The sequence below is a fragment of the Triticum urartu genome, unplaced genomic scaffold (genome assembly GCF_003073215.2).
Source record: "Triticum urartu cultivar G1812 unplaced genomic scaffold, Tu2.1 TuUngrouped_contig_3671, whole genome shotgun sequence".
In the NCBI taxonomy this organism is placed as follows: domain Eukaryota; kingdom Viridiplantae; phylum Streptophyta; class Magnoliopsida; order Poales; family Poaceae; genus Triticum; species Triticum urartu.
The window spans coordinates 24,210-42,495 of NW_024114213.1; the positions used below are offsets into that span (position 1 = coordinate 24,210).

At 49.3% G+C, this 18,286-nt stretch overlaps 1 pseudogene; it reads left to right on the plus strand.

Moving 5' to 3' along the window:
* On the plus strand, nt 1-8,007 carry LOC125527355 (annotated as a pseudogene).
* The last annotated feature ends 10,279 nt before the right edge of the window (nt 8,008-18,286 follow it).

Genomic DNA, 18,286 nt, shown 5'->3' on the forward strand with positions numbered 1-18,286 from the left:
ATGGAGGAGCAACATGAGATCCTGATGCGCAAACTGCCTGCCATCCTGGACATCATCACCGATGCCGAGCAGGCGGCAGCCCACAGAGAAGGGGCAGCGGCCTGGCTCCAGGCCGTCAAGAAGGTGGCTTACAAGGTGAATGAAGTCTTCAACGAGTTCAAGTACGAGGCACTTCGTCGTGAAGCAAAAAGGAAGGGGCACTACAAGGAGCTTGGCTTCGATGTGGTAAAACTCTTTCCCACTCACAACCGTTTTGTATTCCGTAACAGGATGGGAAGAAAGCCCTGCAAGATTGTGCAGGCCATCGAGGTCCTTGTGACTGAAATGAATGCCTTTGGCTTTAAGTATCAACAACAACCGCCGGTATCCTGTCAGTTGCGGCGGACAGACCATGCTATCACTGACCCAAAGGAAATCAAGGAAATCATCAATGTATCCAGAGCCAATGATAAGACTGAAATTGTTAGTAGACTAGTTATGCAATCTAACAATGCAGATCTCACAGTTATTCCCATCATTGGAATGGGGGGTCTGGGCAAGACCACATTTGCACAAGTTATCTATAATGTACCCGGAATTCAGAAGCACTTTGATTTGCTGCTATGGGTGTGTGTCTCTAACAACTTTGATGTGGATTCTCTGGCTACAAGAATAGTTGAAGCAGCTCCTGAGAAGAAGGATGATGGCACAAAAGAAACCGCTTCCAAGAAAAATAAAACACCACTGGATAAACTTCAGGATTTGGTCAGCGGGCAAAGGTACCTCCTTGTACTTGATGATGTCTGGAATAAAGAGGTTTATAAATGGAAACAGCTTAAGGCCCGACTTCAACATGGTGGCATGGGTAGTCTGGTTTTGACAACAACTCGTGATGGTGGAGTTGCAGAAATGATGCGTACTGTTGAAGCATATAATCTCACAGCTTTGAAAGATCAATACATAAAGGAAATTATCAAGACAACAGCATTTAGCCATTTCAAGAAGGAAGAGGAAAGGTCTGCTGAGTTGGTGAATATGGTTGATAAGATTGTGGGGAGATGTTCTGGCTCTCCTTTAGCTGCAACAGCACTGGGCTGCATGCTGTCTACCAAGACCAGTAAGGAGGAATGGGAGACTGTATTAAGCAGAAGCAGCATTTGCACCGAGGAGAATGGAATCTTACCAATACTCAAGCTCAGTTACAACGACTTGTCGCCGCGTATGAAGCAATGTTTTGCTTTTTGTGCAATATTTCCCAAAGATCACAAGATTGATGTGGACAAGCTGATCCAACTATGGATTGCACATGGCTTCATCCAGGAAAAGCAAGTTCGTCTTGAAACCATTGGCAAACAGATTTTCAATGAGCTGGCCTCAAGGTCATTCTTTCAGGATGTGGAACAAGTCCAAGCCACGGTCAAGGAAGTTGAAGACACCTGGTCGTGTTATTCCAGAACTACATGTAAAATTCACGATCTTATGCACGATGTTGCACTGTCTGTAATGGGAAAGGAATGTGTCTTGGCAACTGAGGAACAAGGCAAAATTGAATCTGTTGTCGCAACAGAGGAAACAAGTCAGAGTGAGTGGCTTCCAAACACTGCTCGTCATTTATTTTTGTCATGCAAGGAACCAGAAAGAAAATTGAATAGTTCTCTAGAGAAAAGCTCTCCAGCTATCCAAACTCTTCTATGTGATAGGTATATGAAAAGTTCGTTGCAACATTCATCAAAATACAGCTCTTTGCAAGCGTTACAGCTCTGTTCACAGAGAAGATCGTTTCCGCTGAAACCAAAACATCTGCATCACCTGAGGTACCTAGATCTCTCAAGAAGTAGATGTATCAAGGCACTTCCTGAAGATGTGAGCATTCTATACAACCTTCAAACGCTCTCTCTGGCTGTGAATCTCTTTGTAGACTTCCAAGACAAATGAAGTATATGACTTCCCTTTGTCACCTTTACACTCATGGTTGTCCAGAGCTTAAGTGCATGCCCACAGACCTCAGGAAACTCACATCCCTTCAGAGACTTACATGCTTTGTAGCAGGTAGTGACCCTAATTGTAGTAAGGTTGGAGAGCTTGGAAATTTAAACCTTGGTGGTCAACTAAAGCTACGTAATCTGGCAAACGTGACAGAAGTGGATGCAAAAGCAGCAAACCTTGTGAACAAGGAGCTAAGAGAACTGAGATTAACATGGACCTTCGGATGGAATTATTACAAATATAATACTAGCTGCCGGGATAATGAAGAGGATGCAAAAGTGCTCGAGAATCTCAAACCTCATGATGGACTACATGCCATAGGGATAGAGTCATATGGAGCCACCACCTTCCCAACATGGATGACTATGTTGCAAAACATTGTTGAGATCCATCTTTTCAGCTGTACAAAACTAGTATGGTTGTTCAGCGGTGAGTGTGATACATCGTTTGCATTTCCAAATCTGAAGGAGCTTATGCTAAACAGTCTTGTTTGTTTGGAGAGATGGTGGGAAATAGATAATGATGGGATGCAAGGAGAGGTGATGATGTTTCCTCTACTTGAGAAGCTGCATATTAGCAACTGTGTAAAGTTGAAAGCATTGCCAGGACATCCGACCTTCCCTAAGCTACAGAGTGTTTGTATTAAGAATTGTCCAGGGTTGGCAACTACAGCTAAATCACCAAAGCTTAGTGTATTGAAGTTGGAAGGACGCGAGGTAGATTTGTTCTTGTGGGTGGCGAGACATATGACTTCATTGACCAATCTGGAACTGACTAGCATTGAACAGAGTACAACCTCAACGGGGGCTGAGAATAGTTTGAGGGAAGTGGTGAACATCAAGGAGAATGGGAATGCTCAAGACTTTCCTCTAGAAGTTTTGGTGTTAAAAGACTTTAAGTCAGGTATAAGTGTAACAGAGCTGTGTGCATGCTTTGTACACCTTCAAGATTTGTCAATTGCGAGGTGCCATACGCTCATCCACTGGCCAGAAAAATTGTTCGAAGGATTGGTATTCTTGAGGAAGCTTTGGATTGAGGAATGCAATAATCTGACTGGATATGCACAATCTTCTGCTGAGCAATCAACTGTTGGGGAACGCAGTAATTTCAAAAAAATTCCTACGGACACGCAAGATCATGGTGATGCATAGCAACGAGAGGGGAGAGTGTTGTCTACGTACCTACGCAGACCGACTGCGGAAGCGTTGACGCAACATAGAGGAAGTAGTCGTACGTCTTCCCGAGCCGACCGATCCAAGCACCGTTACTCCGGCACCTCCGAGTTCTTAGCACACGTACAGCTCGATGACGATCCCCGGGCTCCGATCCAGCAAAGCGTCGGGGAGGAGTTCCGTCAGCACGACGGCGTGGTGACGATCTTGATGTTCTACCGTCGCAGGGCTTCGCCTAAGCACCGCTACAATATGATCGAGGTGGAATATGGTGGTAGGGGGTACCGCACACGGCTAAGGAACAATCTCAAGGATCAACTTGTGTGTCTAGAGGTGCTCCCCTGCCTCCGTATATAAAGGAGCCAAGGGGGAGGGGGCCGCCGGCCAGGAGGAGGGCGCAGGAGGAGTCCTACTCCTACCGGGAGTAGGACTCCCCCCCCCCAATCCTAGTTGGACTTGGATTCCCCGAGGGGGAAAGAGAGAGAGGGGGGCCGGCCACCTCTCCTAGTCCTAATAGGACTAGGGGAGGGGGGGGCACGGCCACCTTGGGCTGCCCCTTTCTCCTTTCCACTAAAGCCCATTAAGGCCCATATGGCTCCCGGGGGGTTCCGGTAACCTCCCGGTACTCCGGTAAAATCCCGATTTCACCCGGAACACTTCCGATGTCCAAATATAGGCTTCCAATATATCAATCTTTATGTCTCGACCATTTCGAGACTCCTCGTCATGTCCGTGATCACATCCGGGACTCCGAACTAACTTCGGTACATCAAAATGCATAAACTCATAATAACTGTCATCGTAACGTTAAGCGTGCGGACCCTACGGTTCGAGAACAATGTAGACATGACCGAGACACGTCTCCGGTCAATAACCAATAGCGGGACCTGGATGCCCATATTGGCTCCTACATATTCTACGAAGATCTTTATCGGTCAGACCGCATAACAACATACGTTGTTCCCTTTGTCATCGGTATGTTACTTGCCCGAGATTCGATCGTCGGTATCCAATACCTAGTTCAATCTCGTTACTGGCAAGTCTCTTTACTCGTTCCGTAATACATCATCTCCCGCAACTAACTCATTAGTTGCAATGCTTGCAAGGCTTATGTGATGTGCATTACCGAGAGGGCCCAGAGATACCTCTCTGACAATCGGAGTGACAAATCCTAATCTCGAAATACGTTAACCCAACATGTACCTTTGGAGACACCTGTAGAGCTCCTTTATAATCACCCAGTTATGTTGTGACGTTTGGTAGCACACAAAGTGTTCCTCCGGCATACGGGAGTTACATAATCTCATAGTCATAGGAACATGTATAAGTCATGAAGAAAGCAATAGCAACATACTAAATGATCGGGTGCTAAGCTAATGGAATGGGTCATGTCAATCAGATCATTCAACTAATGATGTGATCCCGTTAATCAAATGACAACTCTTTGTCCATGGTTAGGAAACACAACCATATTTAATTAACGAGCTAGTCAAGTAGAGGCATACTAGTGACACTCTGTTTGTCTATGTATTCACACATGTATTATGTTCCGGTTAATACAATTCTAGCATGAATAATAAAACTTTATCATGATATAAGGAAATGAATAATAACTTTATTATTGCCTCTAGGGCATATTTCCTTCATCAACATCATCAGAAACCAGTCAACTCCTGCCACGTCTAGAGACTCTGACTATACGGAGTTGTAGAAACTTGGTTGAGCTCTTCAACGCCCCTGCATCTCTCAGGACAATTTAGATTTATAATTGCAGTAAGCTCGATTCCACATCCGGCAGGAAGCAGCAACAGGGACAGTCAGGTATCATCGACTTCATCAAGGGTCATCCAGTATAGAAGAATTATCATTGTACACTGTGATGGCTTAACAGGGGTCCTCTATATTTCCCCCGTCCCTCAAGAGACTAGACATTGTTAACTGTGGTCGGGTTGGCATCTCTGGAATCCCGCTCTCCCGAGCTCCAATCCTTGGACCTCCAGCTTATGTACTGCAATTCCTGTCATCCCTACCGGATGTGCCACAAGCATACTCATCTCTCCAACATCTTCTCATTAGAGACTGCCCTGATGAAGACGCTCCCTGGAAGTCTGCAGCAACGCCTGGGTGGCATCCAGTGGGTGCATAGATGCGCACTTTATGGAAGTAAGCACACGCAAATTACCTTCTCTATTACTACTTGCTAGCGGGTGTTACATGTGCTAGTTAGAATGATAATAACTTCACTAGTAGTACGACAGAAAAATAGAGCAAGTTAAATATTCCTTTATCTAATTTCGTCATTTCTTTCATGATTTTCCTTGAAGCGTAAGTTCTTACATTAATAATCCGTGCAGAGCCTATGTTGCTAAAGCCGAAGACATGGAAATATATCTGCAAAGGTTGAACTACTATTCCCAAAGCTCGGAAGATATGCTGTCTGCAAAGGTTGGGTGATATTGTACCCCTAATATTTATTTGACAGAAAAAGGATACATGCCTCATCATTGTAGTTTGGCTTTCTTCTGGTGTTGATCGTGCATGGCTTCCTTGCAGAATCCTTCAAGCATGGACAGACTGACGGAAAGAGAGATCACTTGGAGTAGAACTATTGTCTTGCAAGACCCACCAGTATCAACAATTGGTATTGCCATGTTTGTTTTGTGATGTTGCCACACGAAAGTTGTTGCCATGTTGAATTGCGAGATCAGTAGTCAGAAAGCGCGCCAAACACTATTTTCCATCATTTGTTTCTATCCCCAGAAAGAGATCTTGTTTGACTAATCAGTAGTTGTATTCTGCACTTCTGTTCACCTATGGGCTGCTATACCATTGTATTTCTTTTTCGAAGTTCTGCCTGGCACTGTCAGGTTTTTTTGTCGAAATTCTGTCAGTATTTCTTTTTTGGGTGCTATGCTCAGAAGAGGTAACTTGTTAGCCCAATTTTGGGTAGGTCTGTCTGTTGGTCTCTGTCTGTTGGTCTCTGTATGTCTGTATGTATAACTGTACTATTACTATTTTGACTTGTGCATACATGTACTGTTATTTGGTGACCATTATGTTATATCTGAAGCTGTTGGTTCCCCCTTATACTGCGACATTCAGCCCTGGGCACCGTCAGTTTGTATCAAAATTCTGCCACCATTTTCGAATTTTAGTTAGTTATGGACTTGTATGACAGTAGTAGTATCTATACTGGGCAACCAACAGTGTGTTTAACACATAACAGTGCTACTGTTTTGGTTTGTACATGCATGCACTGTTATTTATGAACTATTTGAGCTGTCGATTTGCACTCGTACTCTGCCCCAGCTAGGAATACTGTTCTGAAGTGATGTTAGGAACTTTTGTATGCATTGCATCATGCGATCCACTTTGAATTTTATGTACCAAGTTTCTCATCAAGGTTCGATATTCAGCACGAACCACTTTAAGTTCCCCGTCGATTCTTCATCCAGGAGGAGGATGGTCTAGAGCTTCATACGTGATCAGCCAGCCATTGATGCAACCGTGCCAGTAATCGGGCAATCTCCCTCCCTTCTCCCTGATTTGGAAACCTGAAAACCACCAAGAAACAATACCAAAAAGTTCAGGAAAAAAATCCGTCACTGAAACAAAACCAATCAGCTACTGATTACCAACAGGATGAGGCGTAATTTCATAACGTTCTTTCTTTAGATGAAAAAACAGAACGCTTACATGTTCTAAAATGAGTTGATATGATGATCAATTCGATGAGTTCACTGCATTCATCTATATGTATGTCCAGAGAAACGAAGCATGACACTGTCAGGCAAGTGCAACAATATGTATAACTGATTTCAGGCAGTAGCTTTGGATCAAACAAGGCATGTGCTGTCTGACAAGTGCAGCGGTACGTAGCGGCTGGTTTCAGATTTAGCATTGATCAGCCAGTTACAAGTACTCTTCTACAGTACTCCATATGCACTGTAGACCAATTTTGATTTTGACTGCCACCATGAAAAAAATGTAATCATGTTCCCACCCATTAATCTCACCGGAATTATGTTAACAAATGCATTCTCAAAATTTTAACATATGGGTAATAATAAATTTTCTCACTGATATGTTTAGTACACATTCTTATATGTGAGGGACAATATTTTTCTTGGAGAAACATTTCTACTCGGACATTTTTTTAATCAAGTGCGTAGTTATTTGTATACTTTATGCGGGAGAGCAAGGCTAACCTAGCATCTGATACCAACGTTGGATAAATGAGCAACTAGTATTCACTGAAGGCCAGAGGTCAGTACATATACATGTGTGGCAAAGTGCAGAAAACCCCTTATACATTGGGGATATACAGACAAATGACTATACACATCTAACAGGCATCTCTAGAATATTGCTCTCCTGAGCTCCAACCCTTGGAGTACCTCGAGCTTGCGCACTGCAATTCCCTGTCATCCCTACCGGATGTGCCGCAAGCATATTCATCTCTCCAATATCTTCGCATTATAGACTGCCCTGGTATGAAGACCCTCCCTGCAAGCCTACAGCAATGCCTTGGGAGCATCCAGCAGGAATACATAGATGCCCGTCTTTATGAAAGTAAGCACGCAGCAATTACCTTCTATATTACAACTTACTAGCGAGTGTTAAATGTGCTAGTTAGAAAATGATAATAGCTTCACTAGTAGTACGACAAAAAACTAGAGCAGGCTTCTGTCGTACTACTAGTGAAGTTGTTATCATTTTTGTCATTTCCTTCTAATAAGTTTTACAGAGGAGTGCAACCTTCTAAATCCGTCATTTCCTTCTAATAAGTGTAAGTTTTACATGACTAATCTGTGTAGATAAGCCTATGCTGGTGAAGCCGAAGACATGGAAGTATGTCTGCAAAGGTTGAACTACCGTTTCCAAAGACTTGGAAGAGATGTTGTCTGCAAAGGTTGGTCATATTGTATTGTACCCCTCGGATTTATTTTTTGACGGTAAAAAACACATGCCCCATCACTATATGTTTGGCTTTCTTCTGGTGTTGATCGTGTATGGCTTGTTTGCAGAATTATTCCAGCACATACAGACGGACGGAAAACAGAGACACATGGAGTAGAAGTATTGTCCTGCAAGACCTGCCATGATCAGAAACTGTTTGTTGCCATGTCGTTTGTGACACCGTTGCCAGGATCAGACACCTACAGGAAGCTTTCGAACACTATTGTCTATCATTAACTTGATCTTGTTTGAATAATTAGCATGCGTATTTCAACTTCTATTCGCCTACGGGCTGTTATATCGTTGTATTTGTTTTTCAAAATTCTGGCCTAGCACTGTCAGTTTGTCGTCAAAATTCTGTTAGTATTTCCATTGGGTGCTATATATTACCAGAAGAGGGGACTTTTGGTATGTCTGTCCGTCAATTATTTGTATGACTGTGTTAACCCTTTTGACTTGTACATGCTGCACTGTTATTTGCCGACCGTAATGTGTATCTGAAGTTGTGGATTGCACTAGGAATACTGCCACGTTCTGCCCTTGGCACCGTCAGTTTTTATCAAAATTCTGACACAGTTTCACAATTTTATTTTTGGACTTGTATATCAGACACTCATAATTTATAAAGTCCACATTGTGACATTGTGTTTACCACATACAACCGTACTACCGTTTTGATTTGTACATACATGCAGTGTTATTTTTTGACTGCTTGAAGCTGTCGATTTCCACTCATACTCTGACTAGGAGCACTGTTCAGGTTTTATGTAATAAGTACAGAGGCAGGACTTCAATTTCTCAGGATTCGATATTCATCACGAACCACTTTAAGTTCCTCATCGGTCGTTCGTCGAGGATGATGATGATGATCTAGATCTTCCTCCTTGCACAGCAGGCATGATCTGTGCTTGATCAGCCAACCATCGATGCAACACATTCTAGTAATCGGGCAAGCTCCGTGTGCCTTTTTGCCAACCTGAAAAATCCAGATAACCACCAGCACTATCACCGAAAGGTTCAGAAGAAAAAAAGTCCATAACTGAAAACGACCAATCAGCTACTGCTTGCAACAGAATCAACAGAATTTCATAATGTTCTTTCTTTAGTACTAGGAAAACAGAATGTTTACATTATAGAATGAGATGATACGATGATCAATTAACTGCAGTCCAATAAAGCAGAGAGATTGAAGCTTTTAGCGGATAGTGGATTTCAGAGATGATCTCTGATTTTCAGACCTACGGCAGACTGAGCGTCCCCATGAGAGGCCGCCGACGACGGTGTCTCCGGTTGTACTCCTCTGTGATCCTGACCTCAACCTGCTTGTCGATGGACGGACTCTGCATTCTGTTGATCATTGGTGCCCTCAATCTCGAAGAGTCCACTGCATTCGTCTGTGTACAGAGAGACATTACACCGTCAGACAAATGCGACAGCGTATATGATGCAACTGGTTTCAGACAATAGCCGATGGACCTGGGATCAAGTATGATGCAGATGACCACCCACTGCATCACCAATCAGGTCAACCTGCTCACGGACAAGCCTGCATTAAACATTAAGCTGCCTTACCAAGTAACCAAAAGATTTGGGTTAGGCCCAATCAGTCAAAAAAGTTTAAGCATCCATTGCTTTGAAAAAAGTTCTCGATTTCAAAAAAAAAATCATGAATTTGAAAATAGTTTGCAAATTGAAAAGCATTCATGATTTGAGAAAAGGTTCATGGATTAAAGAAAACACGGATTGAAAATAGTTCACGAATTAAGAAAATTTCATGGATTTTAAAGAAATGTTTAAAAATTTGAAAAAATTCATGAATTTAAGAAAATGTTCATGATTCTGAAAACCTATTCATTGATTTGAAAAAGTTCATGATTCTAAAAAAAGTTCACGAATATAAGAAAAAGTATTCGTGGATTTGAAGAAAATGTTCATGAATTTGAAAAATTCATGATTCTAGAAAGTTTGAGAATTTTAAAAAAAATTCATCAATTTTAAAAAATGCTCACGAATTAAAGCAAATGAAAAAGGAAAAAAACCAAAGAAAAAATGGCCAGACAAAACAGAAAAAAGAAGAACAACAACATGAAAAGAAGTAACTGGGCAAAGCAAGTGAGCTTTCATAGTTGGAACTAAACCAAAGGATCGACAGTTCAAAAACACGCTTGACTCGCCTATTTTTTGAAGGTTGAATAAAAAGAAAAAATTTAAATGGGCTAAGCCGACGAAGGAGCGGGCTATGCGCCGGTTTGTGGTAAACACTATAACGGGCGCTAAGGGCGCCAAATAGAAGTTAGGCACGCCATTCCCTTGGAGGAGAAAAAAAGCCCACTACCTGCTCATCCTCTCCGAGCGAAATCCCTATCCTCAAATTCGACGGAGCGCCGGCCGGAATCCTCCTCGCCGTGCATCCTCGAAGCCATTCCGTTCTTCTCACGCCGGATTTTCAGTGACCGTGTGGGGCTGGAGGATTGAGCAATCGCGTTGGGATCTTTCGAGGTTGGCGGCAGAGCTGTAAGGAGAGGATGTGGGGATTTGGACTGCGATCCCTTGGCTAAGAGTGATTGGCGAGATTGGTGAGGATGGCGCTCCCAACGGCTCCTGTACGGACAGGCGCTGCGGGCGTCCCAGGCGATGGTGGAGGCGATTCCGCGCAGAGACTCGCTCCCGGCGACCACGGCGACGGCGCTTTGGTCTCGGCGGGGGGCTGGTCGGCGGCAGTCTCGCCGGTGCCCAGGCGGGCGGCCGTGCCTCCCCAGGGCGTGGCAAGGTGGTCGGGGAGCCGCTTTTGGGCTCTGGCTGAGGAAGAGTCAGACGGCGACGAGGAGGCGGAGGTATGCGACGCGGCGGGGTCAGGGGCAGGCGGCCGTGCGGCTTGCTCCATTGGCGACTTCGTGTCGCGGGCTGAGGAGCTTGGGGGCTCCTTCAAGGCCGGGCGCCGGCGTGCTTTTGCGCCCGGAGGCCGTGGTTCGAGGCGGCCTGCGCCGGCCGCGGGCAGGGCGCCGTGCACAACGCCGGGGCGTGAGGGGCGTGGCAACCCTGAAGCTTCCGACGTGGGGCTGCTCCTGCAGCACGCGCTGGACCTGCCGTGCTCGGTGCGGGCGACCCCCGCAGCGGCGGCGGCGGCGCTGGCGGATCCTGGCACGGTGCGTCCTAGGGTTGGGGAGGACCCGCCTGGGGCTCGCCTGGGCTAGACCGCAAGGGTGGCTGACGGCCCATCTATGGGGCAGACGCGGGCGGAAGCCCAGTCTCATGATGCGCTAGTGGCGCAGGGGAACGTGGCCGCTCTCAGGGCCCAGCCCGGCCCACATGAGGCAGCCCAGCCCACGCCGCCCAGTCCTGCGCGGCCATATAAATGGCTCTGGATTCCCCGTGGAACCCTAAACATCTCGTTAGGGTTTCCTGCCTCCAAATCGGAGGTGCGGCGCTTCGGCCACTCCGCCTGCTTTCTCTCACCCACTCCTCTCCCCACCTCCATTGCTGCACTCCTTCGCGGAAGTAGTGGCGATGGGATCCAAGCAAGACCGCAGGAGGGAGAAGCCACCCATGGAGCCGCCGCGGGACCGCAACCGTGGCCGGGCCGACGACGAGGGTGGATGGGAGCCGCCGCCCGCCTGGTGGCTCAAGGAGCACGAAAGACAGAAGAAGAAGAAGGCTGAGTACAAGCAACGCAGCCTCGAGCTCAAGCGCAAGGGGCAGCAGCCATCGCAGGGCGGCGACCGCGGCGGCGACCCCCATGCGAAGAAGCAGAAGTCCAAGCCAGCGGGGGCGGCGGCCTCCAAGCCGCCCCTCCCGCCCAGATCTGAGGCGCCGGGCTCGTCCAAGGGCACGGAGAAGGAGCCAATCCCCATAGAAGAAGCCGACGGCCCGGAGTGTTTCAGATGCGGTCGCACATGCCACTTCCAGAACATGTGCACCTTCAAGCCCCTTTGCGTGGTGTGCACCAAGGAGGGGCACACTTCGGCGCAGTGCCCGACCCGCGGCAAGCCTCTGATCCTCCAAACCATGGGGCACGCCATCTCCGGCGAGGGCTTCTTCTGCCTCCAGTACAAGGATGATGCGTGGGAGGAGCCGCAGATCCAGCTGGGGGCCAACACGGCGGTGCTCTCCATGCCTTCCGGTGCGCTCACGCAAGAGATCCTTCAAGTGGAGTTACCTCACCTTTTTGAGGGCGTGTGGGACTGGCAGATCTCTCCTCTGGAAGGTGGGGCGTTCACGGTGGTCTTCCCAGATCCGGCGATGCTCAGGATGGCAACGAGGAGCGGTAAACTTTTCCTCTCCCTCAACAACCTCATGGTGGATATCCGTGACGCGGTCCTCGACGCACCCAAGGGAATGGAGATACCGGAGGTGTGGGTCAAGCTGGGCGGTGTCCCACCCAAGCAGCGGGCGCTCCGACCGGCTCATGGCGGCCACCACTATGCTCGGCCGTCCCCTGCTGGTCGACGAGGAGTCGCTGATCCGTCTGGGCCGGTTCCGCATGCGTTTTGCTTGTCGCAACCCTCGCAAGCTTCGCGGACTGGTTCCAGATTTGGTTCAACGGGGAGGGCTTCAACATCACCCATCGAGCCCGAGCTTCCCCCGGAGCAAAACCGCGGCGCCAGCCCTGCCTTCCCCAAATCCCCCTTCTTCCCAACCATGGCAAGGCCCGGACGGGGTGGGGCGCCGACAACGACCAAGGATTGGCGACAAGGGAGCTAGATGCAAGCATGGAGGACGATTCCATCGACCACGCGGCGTGGGAGAAGCTGGCATCACCGACAAGGGCGGGGGCGGCGAATCGTGCGGCAGGCTACCTTGATGGAGCATGCCCACTCGGCAGGGGAGGTCCATGGAGCTTGGAACTATCTATTCCGAACCAGTACGGCTCCAACTTGGGTTTCGGTCACGTCCCCCCCCCCCGGTGCGGATGGAGGCGGTGCCGGGCGCAGACCCAGATGGTGGAGCCGCTGGGCGAGGCGCGCACTCCTAATCGCCGGTGTCCGTGGACTCGCTGCCTATCTCTCGCCGCTCTCCGTCCCAAGCGGCGCAGCCACCAAACAAGCTAAGCGCGGTGAAGCACTCAAGAGGTGGCCGTGCGCAAGTAGCGCGGAGGCCGGGCAGTGCAGCGGAGCTCCTGGGTTGCTCCCGGCCGACGCCGCGGTCAGACGGTGATGGCTCTGGCTGTGCCCCAACCCCGCCCGCTCGCTCAGAGCGTCCAAGACGGCGCCTTTTCCCGAAGGCCAAGCGTTCCAAGGCCGTAGTGGGGGCAGGCGGGCTCCCGTGCGGGTCAGTGCGCGGGCCAAGGGCCCAAGGAAAACATGCCGTCGCTTCAACGGCGCCCAAACTCCTCCAAGCACAGAAGAATCTGGAAACCTCAGGTAACCCCTTGCCCCGTTTTTTCGATTCTGGACTCCTTTTTGGACGATCATTTGGGCGAGGTGTTGGTGGAAAGTGGGGTGGAACCGATGGGTGAGGGCGGGGTGAGCGAAGCTCATCTCGTTGGTGCGTGCGAAGGAGATGGCGCAGGCGGCAGTGGCGGCTGCTCAACACGCGGAACGTTTGGCTGTCAAGGCTGAGCCCTTGACTGTCGCTAACGCTCCGGCCAAGGGGAGACAAGCAACAGGGTTGCTGCTCCTCCCCTCGCTCGCTGCGGCAAGGTGAGGCGCGTGGCCAAGGCGAATCACCTCCAGGGGAAGTGCGCCTGCATGAATCGCGTCATCTAGATGCGCTGCTATTTGGAAACATTCGTGCTTCGGCCACTTTGGGCGGCGTAACCCAATTAAGAGAATATATCAGGAAAGGAAGCCGATAAGATATCGTTAAGGGCTTCCAGGGAAACGATTAAATCTGGAGTTTCGCGCACCAAGATATCTTAGCCATAGATCCCCTAGAGCGTTTGTTTGGCACCACAGCCGCGCAAATGGCCATTCGGGTGGCATGCTGCTCGGCTTTTGCAGCGCCACGTATGAGGCTGACCTAGGAGTCGGTACCTTTTTCATTGCTGTGCCAATTATCCCGCGTGAGAGCCTTCGCTTCGCGAGCTCGTGATCGTGCAAGTCTACGGGACCAGCAAGATCACTCATGCTCCGGTCGAGTTTTTGGGAGAACTCGAAGCCCAAGTATGGCAGTTATCAGCCAGCCCCAAATCCCTTTAATGGTGGTGGCGACTTTAACTTGAATCCGTTTCGGGTTGCTGATAAAAACAATGACCAATATCAACCTGACCAAGGGTGGCCATGTTCAATAACGCAATTGCGTCTATGTCACTTAGGGAAGTGACAAGAACTGGGCAAAGGTTTACTTTGACTTAACAAGCAATATTAGCCCCGGTGTGATCCATCTTGGATCGTGCTTTCCATGTCTCCGGATTGGGAAGTGGTGTTCCCATTATGTTTGCTCCTTGCAGAAACAAGGATTGGATCGGACCCATGTTCCCCTCATCTTATCTTCAGGGGAAGATAGGATTCGACCGCAACCCGCGTTTCTTCTTCGAAACCGCGTGGTTTGAGGTCCCCTTGATTTCGACACCATTTTAGGAAAGATGGTTGCGATGTCCAACTCACGGCCAGCAGCGCGGCCCCCAATGGAGTTCTGGATCGCTGGTCGGGGGACGCCTTCGCGCAAGCCTAAAGGGGTGGGGTGCGGACCAGGGGCGTGACACAAGTCCTCAGGCGAGGCTTCTGATGAGGTAGCACTCCGATATCCAAGCAGACTCGCGCCCTTTCTCTGAGCAAGAATGGGCGCACCGATATGCCTAGAAGGGCAAGTCGAAGCATCTGCTACGATCCGAGGAGGAATATTGAGCGTAGGAGCCTCAAGTGGACGCTCAAAGCGATGCGACACTAATATTTCACGCCGTATGCGGAACGGCCGACGCAGGAATGCTAATTCCTTAGGTTGGCAGACGGAGCAGGCTCCTTCTCCAGCAATCGGAGATTAGCAAGCACATCTACGACTTCTATATTCGCATGATGGGGGACGACGAGGCTCAACGCGCACCGGTCTGCGAGCGGACGTTTGGCTCCCTCCCAAAAGGTCTTAGAGGAGTGAGAACGAAGAAGCTGGGCTCGCGTTTCTCCCCAAGGAAATGGACGATGCACTCCAAAGCATGAAAACCGACACGACTCGGGGCCGGACGGGGTCCGGTGGCGATGTTTAAACCACTTTTGGCCATTGTTGCGCGATCCCATATACGATATGTGTGCAACGGCTTCATGCGTGGTTTCATGGACATAGCTAGGCTTAACTACGTGTTCTCTCGTTAATTACGAAAGTGTCTGGCGTGGATTAACATCCGACCAGTACAGACCAATTGTGCTCATTTAACGTTCTTTTTAAAATCTGTCCAAAGGTTGCCGCCCACCTAGGCTCACGCGATTCGCCCCACCGCCACCCATTAGTCGCCTCAATCTGCGTTCATTCGTGGTAGAAACATTTGGAGGGGCCGTTAGCGCCTGCCAAGAGACCCTTCACAGAGCTTAGACGCACGCCACGAACCGGCGATTTTACTCCAAACTAGACTTCGAGAAGGCTTACGACCGCGTCAATTGGGATTTTTTCCTTCAGACAGGATTCCTCACTAGTCGAGGCTTCTTCGATGATGTGGTTGCACCAGGAGTCATGCCAGTTAGTCTCGGGGGGCAAACTGTGGTCTCCGTGAATGGGAGAAGTAGGGCACCTCTTCAGGAACAGCGTGTGGCTTACGCCAGGGTGATCCCATGTCGCCGATCTTGTTTAATTTTGTTGCTGATGCTTTCGCAGCTATGCTTCGGAAAAGGCAACGAAGGCAGGTCACATAAAAGGGGTGTGGGACACCTCATTCCCAGGGGGGATTTCACACTTACAATACGCGGATGATACACTTATTGTTGTTCCAGCCCGACCTCCACAGTGTGGCCATGGTCAAAGCCTTGCCTGATTAGGCTTCGAACTCATGTCAGGGCTCAAATCAACTTCCACAAGTGTGAAGTGATGCCTACTGGGGATGGAGGCGTCAGAAGGCAGGGCGTATTGCGGACCTGCTCAATGCAAATTAGGCAAAACTTCCGTTTACTACCTGGGTCTCCCGTTGGATGCCAAACGCATCACGATCGACGGGGTGGGCTCCGCTCTGGACCAAGGTGGAGGGCGGGTTTGTCTTTTGGAGGGGGAAGTTTCCTTTCCTCTACAGCTAGATTGGTGCTCACGAATGCGAGCCTTTCCTCGCTGCCGCAATTCGCGATGGGTCTCTATTCCTCCTGGCAGAAGGTTCATGCCAAGATGGACACACCCAGGTCCCAGTTTCTTTGGGAAGGGGCGGGGACCAAAACGCAAGTACCATATGGTTAAATGGGATGCGGTGTGTCGTCCCAAAGACCTAGGCGGGCTAGGGATCACAAATACTAGAATCCTAAACATTGCACTTATGTGCAAGTGGATTTGGAAGCTGTCGCAGGGGGCGACGGGTCTATGGGTTGACCTATTGCGCGCTAAATACTTCCCGAACGGGAACTTTTTCGAGGGCACGGCGCGGGGCTTACCTTTCTGGAATGATCTTCAAGCGGTACGCCCGGCCTTCGCCCTAGGAGCCAAGTTTGCTATTGGCAACGGCCGCTCGGTCCGCTTCTGTCTTGATCATTGGGTGGGATCGCAACCTCTCTGGTCCCAATTCCAGGATCTTTACGCTCTGGCTGTCAACCCGGAGCAAACGGTTGCGACGGCACTTACCGCCACCCCTCCGGCGATCCATTTCCGTAGAGAGTTAACGGGGCCAGAACAAGCACACTTAGAGGAATTGCTTGGCCTCACCGACTCGGTGTCGTTGTCTACTTCCACGGACACGGTCACCTGGGCCCTCACCCCGTCCGGCAAGTTTACGGTCAAGTCTCTTTACCGTAGGCTGTGCCAGGGCCCGTCCTTCCAGATGCCGAAGGGCTTGTGGAACTCGCGCCTTCCGCTTAAGATTAAGGTGTTCTTTTGGCAATTGTTCCGCAATAGACTGCCCACGTCGGCAAACGTCGCCAAACGCAACGGCCCGTCGACCGGCTTGTGTGCGATATGTAACGTCACGGAAGATGCGAATCACGTTTTCTTCCGCTGCCCCCTGGCGCGTTTTGCCTGGAGTGTCGTCCGTGCAGCGGCCAACACCTCCTGGGACCCTCGCTCGGCCGTTGACCTCGCGGCCATAGTTGACTCAATGCAAGGAGGCAACAAGCGTGTGCTTTGGAGTTGCTGAGGCGCCTTGGCATGGGCTATTTGGCTAACTAGGAACAAACTAGCAATCGAGGGAATCTTCCCATCTCATCCTGCTAACATAATTTACAAATGCAACCTTCTACTGCAGCAGTGGAGTCCGTTGGCGAGGCGCAAGGATGCTGAAAAAATGAAACAAGCTCAAGATTGTCTTCGCCAGGCTACGTTTTGGCTAGTGAGCCATCCGCCACTTCTACGTCGTGAAGTGGATCTTTTGTCTCGCGAGCGAGCCTGCGTGCTCTATGCTCTGGCCTTTGGCCTGTAATAGACTCGCTGCGTACTTCCTTTGGCCTGTTCTAAACTTCTCGTGCCTTCGCGTACGCATGGCCTGAGCCTCCATGCTCGTTTCGATGTTCTAAGACTTCTCTGTTACGCTGCCTAAGTTGTGGGCTTTATTAATTTAAAGCCGGATGTTCCTAGCGTCTACGTTCTAAAAAAAAGAGGATGCGGCGGAGAGGGGAGGGGGCAGAGCCTCCTCAAGGCCAGGCCACATCGGTGGCCGTCCCTTCCCCGTCGTCCGGTGCCACCGTCTTCCTTCCTCTCCGCTTCTCGTCGTGGAGTGACCAAGAGCGGGACGGAGCGCAGGAGGAGCTCCCGGCGGGCTCGGGTAAGACATCAGTACTCTGAAACCTCTTACAGTAGTGACATACTGCTCATCTGCATCGCATACCAAGAAAATTGAAATAAAAGAATTTTCATTCCCCATATTGAAAGCACCTTTCCCCCCCCTTCTTTTCTTTTGTTTTACTCTGTAATGCTGTGAGCATTACAATTATTTGTGCTGGAATCAAGTGTGGTTGGTCATACATGGAGTCGCTTGTCTTCTGTCATTGGCGTCTGTAACGAACAGGAAAAATGGTTATCTGATGCTAGTAGGTAGGCCAACTGGCTGCTTTAGCACAACTACGAACAAAAAATTGTTAGTTTGTTGCCCTTTCACAGTATTGTTTATCAAGTTGGTGAGCCGAAAGCATCAC